This window comes from Natrix helvetica (genome assembly GCF_964273705.1).
Source record: "Natrix helvetica genome assembly, chromosome: 1".
NCBI classification, from domain to species: Eukaryota; Metazoa; Chordata; class Lepidosauria; order Squamata; family Natricidae; genus Natrix; species Natrix helvetica.
The window spans coordinates 79,660,409-79,673,239 of record NC_138548.1 but is presented as its reverse complement, the minus strand read 5'-3'; the positions used below and the strand labels follow the sequence as shown (position 1 = coordinate 79,673,239).

General features: G+C 41.1%; 1 protein-coding gene across 4 annotated transcripts in view; it reads right to left on the bottom strand.

Annotated features, from left to right (window-relative positions):
• The window catches only part of CKAP5 (cytoskeleton associated protein 5), a 97,006-nt gene extending 84,175 nt beyond the window's left edge, over window positions 1–12,831 (bottom strand). For 2 of the 4 annotated variants that reach the window (XM_081937433.1, XM_081937436.1), the window contains exon 1: window positions 12,383–12,831. The gene's annotated coding sequence lies outside the window, so the exon portion shown is untranslated. Of the gene's footprint in view, window positions 1–6,781; window positions 6,914–8,218; window positions 8,484–12,382 lie in introns of those variants that run through there. The other 2 variants (XM_081937435.1, XM_081937434.1) reach the window with 2 other exon arrangements.

Sequence of the window (12,831 nt, the reverse complement as noted above, 5' to 3'; positions counted from 1 at the left end):
CTCCCGTCCTCCCCGTCCTGTTGAATGGTTGTTTTTGGCCTCTTGCATACCGTGCATTCCTCGGGGTAGCCAATCAGTCGGTGCACACTCCGCCGATCCGTGCACTGTGCATCAAGGATGGCAGTATTGCGTTTCGCAGGCAGGGAGCCCTCTTTTCTGCAGCCACGCATAGGGCGATTCCAGGACCGGGGTTCCCCATATGTTCGTGTGGCAACTAAAATCCTCCGGCGACACAAAAAAGGGGGTGGTGGGTGGTGTTCCTTGGGTGGGAAGGGGGCAGCAGGGCAATGGCCAAAGGGAATTTTGATGTGGGCGACGACGAAGCAAGTTTTGCATGAACTCCAGGGGCAAACTGGTAGGAAATGGGCTGCTCTTTTTAAGTGTCTTTTAAGACAAACCATCACCCAAAACTACTGGAAACTAGAGCCAGGAGTTAATGCCACCTATAGGGTCCTCTGATACCGTAATAGAGAGGAGAGGAAAACAGTTCTGATGCTTTTAGAGCAGTGTCTCTCAACCTTGACACTTGAAGATGTCTGGACTTCAACTCCCAGAATTCCCCAGCCAGTATTCCCTGGCTGGGGAATTCTGGGAGTTGAAGTCCAGACATCTTCAAGTTGCCAAGGTTGGGAAACATTGCACTCTGCTAAGTGACTTAAAACCAAACATTGGGAAACTGGTATCACTTCATCAAGCCCATCCATCACATTAAGAATTTACTGAACCTACCAGAGACAGAAAATGAAGATCTTAAGGATATTATGAGTACAATTTTAGAATATATTAAGAGAAACAAAGAACAGTTGTGGTAGGATATGGATCTGGTTTACAGGATTAATTCAGCATATGCTAGAACACACAATGTTCCAAGGGAGGTACATGTTAAATTTCTTAGGAGGACCACGAGAGATGAGGTGCTAGGGGCCCAAAGGGAGGGACCATTAAAATATAAACATAAAGAAATTACCATTCTTAAGCAAATTCCGAAAAAAATAAGGGAAAAAAGGAGGAAGTATTCCTCCTTATCAAAGAAATTATACAACAAAGGAGTTTGGTTTAGATGGTTATTGCCAGAGGGAATGTTGATTTTTTGGGAGGAAACAGAATTAGAATTAATACAGTGGAGGAGGCAGAAGCCTTCATTAAAAAACATATTTCTCTCCTAGAGGACGAAAATAGGGGAGGTGGTGAAAAAGGTAGTAATATACAAGATATGAAGGAGGGGGGGCTGTGGCTACATCTGGGGACAGGGAGGAGGGAGCAATATCGAAAAGGCTCAGGTCACAAAAATAAATGTATTTGAAATATTATGGTAATTATTGATATACTAGAAAGTGACAAAGAGATGATTGAACACATGGCTGATATAATGTAGAACAAGACTCTGTTTATGCTTATCTTTTATACGTTGTTTTTAACATTGTAAAAATTGTGAGATTTGGAGGGATTTCTACCACTAGCACAGGAGCTGCCAAAATTTTCTATGTATCTTTCTACCCTTCCCCATAAATGCTTAAAAACCAATAAAATTCTTTTTTAAAAAAAAGAATTTACTGAACAGTGAAGTAGTTACTAAATTTTACTGAGTTTACTAAGTTACTAGTTACTAAGGTTCTTGATAAATGACTATCAGACTTTGAAAACCTGGTATCATTGGATCATGTTCAATAATTTTGTTGAATTAACATTAACTAAAAAGGTTTTTAAATTGGATTTTGAATAAATGTGCAATTAATTGTTATAGTTTTGAATTTTCCTGTTACAAACTGCCCAGTCACAGGACCCCCCCAAGCCACGCCCACAGAACTGGTAATAAAAAAATTGAATTCCACCACTGGGTGGGGGCACTGAGGATCAGTTTGTAGCACCAAGGGGGCGGTGGACTGAAAAAGTTTGGGAACCACTGATCTAGACCAATAACTATAACTAGTTTTAGTTTGTATTAACATACAAGGAATATCACCATATAATATACACTATCTGGATCCACATATCATGCCAAGTCAACATGTGAGTTTATTTTTTGATATATTCTGTTAAAAAAACAATTGTAGATTGCAAATTAAATTTTAAGGTTTAGTATAGTCATGCTTTACTTTAAAAAACACATCTATTTAATGATATACATATCTACATCACTCCTCAGGCTAATTAATCTACACCATATAGATTAATTTGATAGACTCGGACACTATACATCACTGTATGCCTTGGTGAAATATATAAAAGCTGTTAAAATGCAACTAATTATCATTTTTTTTAAAAAAAATGTAATATTTTATATTTTACCATTTGCAGTGATCTTTATTTAAAGGTTTCTACTATTTTAGGTATTATTAAGTCTTCAACACTTACTAAACAAGTGTACATATGAATATATTCTGAAATATATCCAAATAATTTTATTCCTTGGTAACATATTCAATTTATATAACTTAACACTTCCCAAGTCATTTTAACCATTAAATGAAAAAAGCAACAAATAGTACATCACTACTCTCTTATAATAATTCCAGAACCTCTATCATCTTGCCTCTATTTTCTCCAGTCAATTCAAACCTTGACTAATTCATTCAGTAGTAGCAGAAAAACACAAAATTCCTGGTTATTATACTCAGTTCTGTATCACTGCCACCATATTTACCCATTCAAAAAATTAATCAGGCTCCAATAATCTAATTAATTATTATGCAACAGAAATGTTTCTACCAACTCAAGAGATTATTTGTCATTTTAATAACACTCAACATTATGTCTCTCAGCAGATGACAGCACCCAGTTAAACTTCACTGGTCTCAAAGAATTAGAGAGAAAGCGCAGATTACTGCTTGGAAAGAAGACCAGTAGGAAACACTGGACTATAATAAAGGAAATAAAGGAAAAAACCCTCAGTATTCCAAAGGCGGCAATATCAATTGTTTCTATATTGCTTTTACCAAAAGTATGTAGAAATATAGCTGCCAGAAGTCAATAGTCACCTTCTTCTCCAATTTCTTAGGAAAGCAACACAAAATATTTTGACTAACTAACCACTGATAATGAATCAAAATCTATTCTTGGAAAAATTAGGGAGTGGAAGAACACTGCACATCTAAATGGATTTACCAAGGCAGTCTTCTCCATGTCCCACCTGTAATATTCCATTCTCTGCAGGAAGGGTGATTTTTTAAAATCCTGTCTTCATTATTTTTATAAATAACTCAAAAGCAGCAAACATACCTAATATTTCTTCCTACTCCCTTCTCCTATTTTTCCCCACAATAATAATTCTATGTGATTAATTGGGCAGAGAAAGAGTGACTAAACCAAAGTCAACCAGCTAGTTCTCATCTTTCTAGCCTGGCTCTTTAATCACTGGATTATACTTTTTGGTTTTTGCCACCAAATAAAATTGAACAGAATTTAAGAAATGAATACCATACTTTATTATAACTATTATTGTTGTTGGTGTGTGTGAGAGAGAGAGGGGGGGAGGGAGGGAGAGAGAGAGAGATTTTCAACAATGTAAAAAAAAAATTTTTTTAAACTCCCCGTCCCCATTTTGAAGAAATATTTGGGTTTACCTTCAGAATTTCTTCAGATATGCAATCCATGAAGAAACTGTCCATCTCCAGAGTCCCACCTCCATAACTTCTCTCCTCCCTGTCTGTCCAAGTTACATGGCAATGTCTCTAACCTCTCTCTCAGCTTTCCCACTCTCACAAAGACAAAATTATTTTCTCTCCAGGCCAAGTTTTCCCTAAAAGCTTTTTAGGAAGATAGAAGCTTCTTTTCTCTCTAACTCTATGCTCAGGCCAAATTTCAGGCTATGTTTCTACACATCCCTAAAAGTGGTTTATGTTACGACTAAGTAACATTGGGACTATGCCAGTGACTACTCTGCATATCTTCCGCCCATTAATATTTACTCTGGTTGAGTAGCCTGCATGGATGGGCAGGGCTTACAGGTATTCACTGTAGGACTGTCATGACAGGAAAGAAAAACAATTGTTAATAGAAGTTTCCCCAACTATCCAGCATTTACTCAATACTTTCAATGCAATGCAGCTCAGATTAAACACTGTCAGGCCTGCAGCCATATTTTCTTATGGATCTCAGGCCTACCACACTTTCTATTATTCTACTATGCATTTTCTATTGTGGAAAAATTGGAGCGGGAATTGGACGGAGTTAGATGATATGTAGCCATAACAAAATTATTTCTAGAAAGCCAAGGTCATCCTTTGTCTCTGCACCTGACCAGAACTGGATGGGTGGAAGCTGCCAGCATGGCAGTGGAAGATTGGACCATGTAATGGACTTGTGGGTGCGGGTGCAAGATCTTGAACTTTCAACTGGGTGGGAAAACTGGGAAAGCTTCAGATTCGGGTTTTCCCAGATGTGCCAACATGGCTCTTTTAATAAATTGAGCAATACTTTGCCTTGGACTCTGATTTACTTTTGGATGCTATTTGGAACCCTGACAAAACACATTCATTCAGTTTTTTGCTTTGTTTTATATTTCACAGTTGCTACGTGGGCTATATATGCCGAAAAAATATTTATAGTGATCATTCTGAGCTACCTAGCAAATACTAAAAAGAAGTGACATTAAGGTTTCCTTAAGACTTCTTTCTCTACAGTATATGGTGCATCCTACTATTGACCTTGATTTTCTTACCTCTAACTCCAGTGCAGGATTTCATTTCTCAAAACTACTGTATAAATAATAAATCATAGAACTGGCAGTGATTTAGGTGGCTGGAACCAACCTAACATATTTTTCTAGCCTTTGTTTAAAAAAGACAAGTTGGTTTTAAATAAAGTTATATTTAAAAATTAATTCTGGAACTGATTAAACTTTATAAGATCCAAAGCATAAATATACAGTATATGCTAACTTTTATGCTAACGTCTGAGCATAACTCTTCTATTCCCCTACTGAAGTGCAAGAGCCCTCTCCTTCATATGTTGGGTCACTCTGCATACCACTTCATGTTGTGACCTTACTTATTATGGACCATATTTTCTTAATAAAAATGATACTTAAAAATAAGTATATTCTCTTAAAGCTAATACAGAATATACTGTATCAACTTTTTATTACGCTATATTACTATACATATATGTATAAGTAGTCCTTGACTCATGACAACAATGGAACCCAAAATTTGTTGCTAAGCAAAGTAGTTAACTGAGTTTTGACCCATTTTACCTTTCTTCCCACACCTAAGCAAATCACTTAGGTGATTGAGCAAATCACTAAATCAATTAGTAACACAGTTGTTAAATGAATCTGACTTCCCCATTGACTTTTCTTGTCAGAGGATCGCAAAAGGTGATCACATGATCCTGGGACTCTGCAACTGTCATAAACACATGCTAGTTGCCAAGCACCCAAAGTTTGATCACATGATCAGAGATACTGCAACTCAGTGCTGTTGTATCTTTAAACCGCCATTACATGAATGGTTTTAAGTTGAGGACTACCTATGCTTGTGTGTCCCCCCCTCTATAAATAAATAAACAAACAAATAAATAAACTATGCTACATATTTGCTTGCTTGAAACATAGCCTCAGACAAATGCAACCCCATGTGACTATAACAGAAATATCTGGTTTAGCATGAAAGAGCTAACTACACACCTTGGTTATGAATTAAACCATGATTTTAAAAACAATTCGGTATAGAGTGTAATGTAAGTTACAACAGAGCATTTTTAAAAATAAACTCTTCAATTATATATTACTTATGTGCTTCTACCATTTAACAATGGGATGTATGCATATTGCCCAAAGTAATAATGTGCTAAAAATGGCATCATCATTAGTGCTTCATTGAATGCACTAAATTAAAACCAAGCAAACTATGTTATGGCCTAGCACAATTTGTAAGCCCTGTCACAGTCTTTCAATTTAATTCAGAAAAATCTGAGATGTTGTGAAGATTTCCCTACTCTTGAAACAAATGCTCTTTGGAGCAAGTCCTTTGAAAATTTCATGCTACTCTCTCCTGGTCTGTTATTTCTATTCTACCTATTTCCCTAATAATGCAAGTAATAAAGCTTATTTCAGGGATGCTCTTTCAAAATATTTCTCTCAAATGTACAATATACAGTAGAATATTTTAAGGCACACGTCCAATATTTTAGGAACCGAAAGAGCAATATATTTATACCCTGTATAAATGCCATTCTCTTTCATGAGCCATGTCCTCATTTTATTTATAGCACTCCTGCACTAACATCAATTGAGCCAGGCATGTCAATTAGAAGTCTCGTCTCTTGTTATTTCTGATGGATCTTGGGAGGCATCTCATTGTTCTCAGTAGCTAGCCGGTTGTTTATATGCCTCTGAATTTCCCTTATTCAAAATCACACTCCTCGCCCCTGCCCACAAGATATACACAGCTCTAGGTCGGCGGCATCACCAGAGTTCCCCTTCCCTGCGACAGCAGGACTTGCCAGGAGAATAATCGTAACCTCTTCCCATTTCCCGCCCCCAACAGAAGGGGCCACACATCTCCCAGGAGCTGCAGCTCGGTCGGTCGACATTGACAAATTCAGCATCACCGACTATTACTGCTACTCTGGGGAAGAAAAAAACACACACAAAACCCCGCTCTCCGGCACTTCTAATCTACTCCGAAGTCAAACGCCACTGAGTAGCAAGCAGGCCGCTCCCTGGGCATTGTTTCTGCCAACAGCCCAGCCCAGCAAACCTCGGTTCTGGAGCTTGAGGCCCCTGTTCGATCGGTCACCGCCCTGCCCCGGAGCCGATTGCCGGGCAACGACGACTTACCCAGTTTGAGCTAGGCCGCAGTTGTCGTTCTACCCAGCCACGATAGCCCCTCTTAAAAGGAGCTGGCGGGTAACTGCATCTCCTACCGGCAAAAAGACAGGCACCTCCTCCGAGGCGGGGCAGAGTACATTGCAGCCGGCGACACCAGCCTCCGACTCCCACCGCACCTGAGAGCGGGGCCTTCTCCGGCCCATGTGACAAACAAAGGCAGGGGTGTCCGCCTCCCAGTAGGGAGCATGCGCACAGTCCGCTCCTCGGTTCGCCCCGGGCGGTGGGAAACGGGAGGTGTTCGGGCTCCTCTTCGAAGAGGAAAATGTCGAGTAACGACTTCAACTGCCGTCTTAAAATTGTTCGGCGTCTCGCGCGCTGCTAACTCCGATCTCTCTCCCAAGAGGGAACCGGGTCTCGGGCTACACAACTCGGGAGTCCTTCATACGCGCAGTGCGGCCTTACTAAAAAAAAAATCCGTTTGAGATGCAACAAGTGCAGCGCGCGTAGGTTCCAAGTCTGGTCGCTTGTTTTTACTAGCGTGCAAAGTGAAGGCGCCCGATGGATGCTACTCCCACAGAGTAAGAGATGGGGGGGGGGGGGGAGCGGACGACGAATACGACCCAGAAAAACTTTCTTACGCAAGTAACAACCTACTCACCCAATTTTCTTTTTCTATACTGAAAGAAAGCCTGGAAATTCACTGCCAGTCTTGAGAGCCTTGTTTTTTGAATTTAGACTTAGAAAACTTATGGAGATAACTTTGGCCACCAATTATTTCCAAAAAATGTCTAATTTTATAACAATTGTCCTGCCATGTTAAAACTAACGAAATACACCTGTGCCTCAACTGAAATAGTCAATGCAGAGTTAACTGTTCTATTCAAATCTCATATAGTTAGTTTGAGTTATCTTGCTTCATATTTACAAAAAAAAAAACCTTTTAACTGAACAGAGTACTGCTTTACAGCATGTGAACTAAAGAATCCATGTTTCATATGCAAACACTTTCCCCCTTTAAAATCCTTTTAAGGATAAATTAATCCAAAGATAAATACTGTAAAAAATATAGCATCTGGATAGGAATTATTCATTCATTTGCAGAAAATACAAGATCCTTAAAAGTCTATTTCTTGAACATTTCAAAGCTTTTTATATGTTAGAAATTTGTAGCAAGAATCACAAAAGAGTAAGAAACAGGTACAAATTAATACCTATCTTTTTAATAAAAATTTGGAAAATGGACCCAGTGGGTGAAAAAAATCAGCATCAAGAACATTCCATGAAACAGTATTCACCACAAGTGCAATCAGCAAGAACACAAATTTTGACACAATTGGTTTCCTTCTCACAGCTCCTCTGGACTATTATTTTCACTTCTAAAATGCTTATTCTATGAATTCTATGCATAAAGTTCCATTAAATGCAAAAGTTTGATTTATATCCCACCTTTTGTACAAGAGCTCAAGTTGATGTACACAGTGCTCTCTCCTCCTTTTCCACACAGCAAGAACCTTATGAGATTGGTTGAACTGAGAAACAACAAAATGGCCCTAAGTTGTCCAGTAAGATTCTGTGAATCAGGGTAGACTAGAACTCAGGTCTCCTCACATTTAGTCCAGCAATGTGTACATAGTCATAGCCATGAGCATCCATAAGATCTTGCTGCTGAAAGCAGCATCATGTTGCAAGCTTTATTCCTTTTGTACAGGGTCTGTAATACATGTATCACAATATATATAAGCGTTAGTCTGGCATCCTGTTGCCATTTTTAGCATTCTCACCCTTATATTTTTAATAACTACTATTTATCAAAAAACTGACTTTAAAAAATAAAAAGCTATGATTAAAAAAGAAAAATAAACAATCTACTTTCAAACTAAAGAGCATCTTTTAAAATAGAATAAAATAAGCTCTTTTGCATTTTTCTCAGCTCATAACCACAACTAAACGGAGGAAGCCAGTCTTTACAACACTAAAAGCATAGGATTATTTCAGCACTTATTTACTAATTTTCTGCCTTATGCAATGTTAACCTGTCACTTAAAATATGATCCCATTCAAATGAAACATTCTTAGGGATTAACCTGCAGTCCATTCATAAGCACTTAAGTCTACCATAATATCTACATCTAGAAATCTAAAATTCAAGTGCAAGATCCAGATCATAAAGCTACCCCCTGATCTCAGTGATCCCTAAATGTGGGTATGGAACCTACCAACAAACTGTAAGAATCTTGTAGATGTCATTACCATGACGGAGAAATTGATATTAGAAACAATTCAGTCCCTGAATATATTTCAGTACACCAATATTTGATTAAGACATTGAGGCAAGATATTCTGACATTATAGCATGTTCTAGAGAGTGTTAAGAACAAACTTGCTCTGAAATAGCAATCCCATTATGTTCTATTGACTTTCCAAGTTCTGGAATAAAGGGCACTTAGCAACCATAATGAAGGAAACATTGAGAGAAAAGGTACCAAGGAAAATGGCTACAGCAGCCTTAACATTTCAATAGTTTGTCCTTTGAGGCATTATCAATTTCATGGAGAGTTTAGATAATTCAGATTTCAAGACATCACTATCAAATATTTAAACCAGATTGCTAGGATATATTGTCATACTTGTTTGGGATATAGCAGATTTTAAAATTTTTGAAACCCTTGCTTAGAAATAAAGCACATATTTCAGTTTAAAATACATACTTAAAATACATTATGTTTCCAAAATGTAAAGAAACTTAATACAAACTTAATATACCTTACATATATGTCAGATAAAAATATAACTATACAGGTGTCATAATTCCCAAAGGAGAAACTAATAGTAAAAGTCTTAAATAAACTCTCCCAAAGTTCTCTTTGCACATTACCGAGTACTACAAGTAACTCTGGATTACGTAAACAAGAGCCAGGCTTACTGGCCATTGATCCCTGTTTTTATCATATTCTTATCTCCATCTCAGAAAATGAATCTACTGAGGAAGTTCAACAACTGCCAAAAAATGAAGGCACCTGAGAAGCTAATGTGAAAAATCAGTAGCAACTACTACTTTCTGCTGCCACTGTTGCTCAATTACTACATCATCACAACACATGAGAAGTAACCATGATCAAGAATAAACTTCTGCATGCTCATCTGTCTCCTTTTGGGCAGTGGCTGTAGTTATTAACAAACTTTTTTTTTCTCCGGTTGGGAGGAAGAAAAGATTCTTCTGCAGATAATTGTGCATATATGATAAAATTGGGATTACCTACTTGTACATTTGCAAATACATGACAGATTCTTCAGTATGGAAACAAAGCTAGATTGTTTAAGAGTGCTTATTTTCTCCTTATGAAAATGTAGTTCATGTAAAACTTAGGAGTTTGCCTATTTCTTCATAGTGCTAACAGTGGCAATTCCTAAAAGTCATTCACTCACACAAGGAAGTGAGCAAGCAGGAGTATGGCTTTATGCTGTGTTCCTTTAGCTCAGTGCTTCTCAATTATTTTCTGTCATGCCCCCCCTAGGAAGAAGAAAACATTTCGCGCCCCCCCCCCCCGCGCGACTGTAAATAGTATAATTTGTCTATAAAATTGTTATAAGTACACCTCTGCATAACATAGCACACCGGTCTTTCCTCGTCTCCCACCGTAGTCACATGCTTTCTTTCCTCTTTCCCTCTTACTTGTCTATCCTTCCTTCCACCCTCCCTTCCTCCTTCCCTTCCTTCCTGCCTCCCTTCCAGTTCCCTCCTTCCTCTTTCCCCCTGCCTGCCTGCCTTCTTTCCTCTTTCCCTATTCTCCTATCCTTCCTTTCTCCCTCCCTCCTTCCCTGCCTCCCTTCCAGTTCCATTCTTCCCTCCTTCCTTCTGCCTCCTTCCTGCCTGCTTGCCTTCTTTCCTCTTTCCCTCTTGCTTGTCTATCCTTACTCCCTCCTCCCCTTCTTCCCTCCCTCCCTGCCAGCAGCTCCTCCAGCATCCCAGCTGGAAGCAGCAGCACAACAGTCACCGTTACCAGGGGCGAAGGGGTGGCGGTGGCAAGATCGGGCGACCGCCGCCCCTTTGTCCCTTCCCCAACAGCGGCTGTTGCGCTTCCGCTTCCAGACGGAATGCTGGCGGTGGAGCTGCTGGGGGGGAGGCGAGCTACCTGCATAAAGACGCCACCGAGGGCATGGCAGAATATATCCCGGCTTGAAGTGGCAGCGCTGGGGACTGCTCAGAGACTCATCAGAGCCGCGGGCTGGAGCTGTGCAAAAAGTCTGCTTGGGCTGGGTGGGGGGGGGGGGGAAGGGAGGGAAGCCTGGGACAGCCATGCTTCCCTCCCTCCCACCCCCGCCCGAGCAGGCTTCTTGCACAGCTCCAGCCCGCGGCTCCAATGAAAATCCACAGTGCGAAGTGCTGCCACTTCCAGGCGGGATATATTATGCCTCGCCCACGCCGCCGCCGCCGTTGCACCCAGATGGAAAGGGAGCCTTCGCGCCCCCCTTTACAGAGCCTCGCGCCCCCCCAGGGGGGGGCGCCCCACTATTTGAGAACCGCTGCTTTAGCTGAAGAAGGGAAAGAAACCATTGCCTAAGGCTTTAGGTAGCAGCTACCAGTAAGTCTCCAAGTCTTTGGGGAGGATACCTACTGGGCATTAATTGTAGCTTATAACATCTGACTAGCAGTGGTGGGATCAGACTCCTGAAATATTCTCAATGTTTGTGCCTTTAGTTGTGCTGTTCCAAAGGCAGTGCCTTTTCTTCCACCAAAGATGGAGAATGTAGTTACTACTTCCAAGGAAATGAGTGGATAAGCAAGTGGTGGAAAGTGCTTTTTCAAATAACAATGGCCATTCACTCATCCATCCTGCAAAATAATCTACTAGCAAAATAATTAAGAAGAGTAATGTACTTCATCTACTTAACATAGCTGACTTCCTTTAAGCAATGGGAACTGGAGAGACTAGACTGTCATCTGTCAGAAATGGTAGGGTCTCCTGCTTGGGTGTGTGGGTGTTGGATTAGATGACCTACAAGGTCCTTTCCAACTGTGTTAATCTGTTAAACTGAGTTGATAATCATATGGTCACATGAGTAATTGGCTTGATAGCCAGTAAGCTAATATCCTCACTTTCTTCCACCAAACAAAAGACAGTGCCACCAGCTGTGTTCCACAGCACGCCTGCCCACCATTTATACAGTTCATCCACACTTACGTCCTGGACCAGTTCATAGGTTGCTAGAATGATATCAAGCGGGGTAGTTGGTGGTTCCGCACATGAAAACACCGGTCTAGTACCTATTAAAAGAGGAGACGCCCACTGCATAGGAAGCCGCTCTGAACGCCTCTTAGATCCCACAGCTAGCTCTGCCAGAGCCTCACCAGCCACATGGGACCCTATGTGAAGAAGAGAACTGGGGCTTCCAATGGAGCAAACCACAGAGGTGGCCAGATCGGCTTCGGGCTTTAGGTTCCCAGGGCATCCATAGCACGGAAGCGGCCTTACGCCTCGCTGTCGAGTGAAAGAAGTGGCCAGTGAAGGAGAAGGATGGAGCGTGGCCTCCTCATACCGGTGACTGCTTCACAGCCCCAGCCTTCCCCGCTACTCGGGACAGTCATTGACGGAGAGAAGGGACACTTACCGAAGCCAAGGAGGAAGGTAAACCCAGGCCTCTCCTCGCCACCGTTTGAAATCACTAAGGATGCCCACACCTCCCAATATCCCGGCTCCTCATTGGTTTCCACCGAGAATACCCGCCTCCTGAACATGGAACTGTATTGGCTCGTTTGAATCTGGCAGTTGCGGCCGGGTTCTCACGCAAGAAGTGGGAGGCAGCAGGAGCGGCGTCGGCGTCTTGTGCTTTTATTCGGCTGCTCTTTCTTGTCCGTTTTTCCCCCCTTCAGAAACGTCAGTCCTTGTGGCGGTGGCCGGCCTTGGCAACAACCTCGGTCTCTAGTTGCAGAACCCGGCGGAAAAGAAAGCAAGGAGGACGCCGCAAGGAGATGCCGGCTCTAGGTTTCAAAAGCGAGCTCGAAGAAGACCCAGCCCCAAACTGGATTGCCGTGCCTTCCTCCTCCCTTCTGCCCCGCA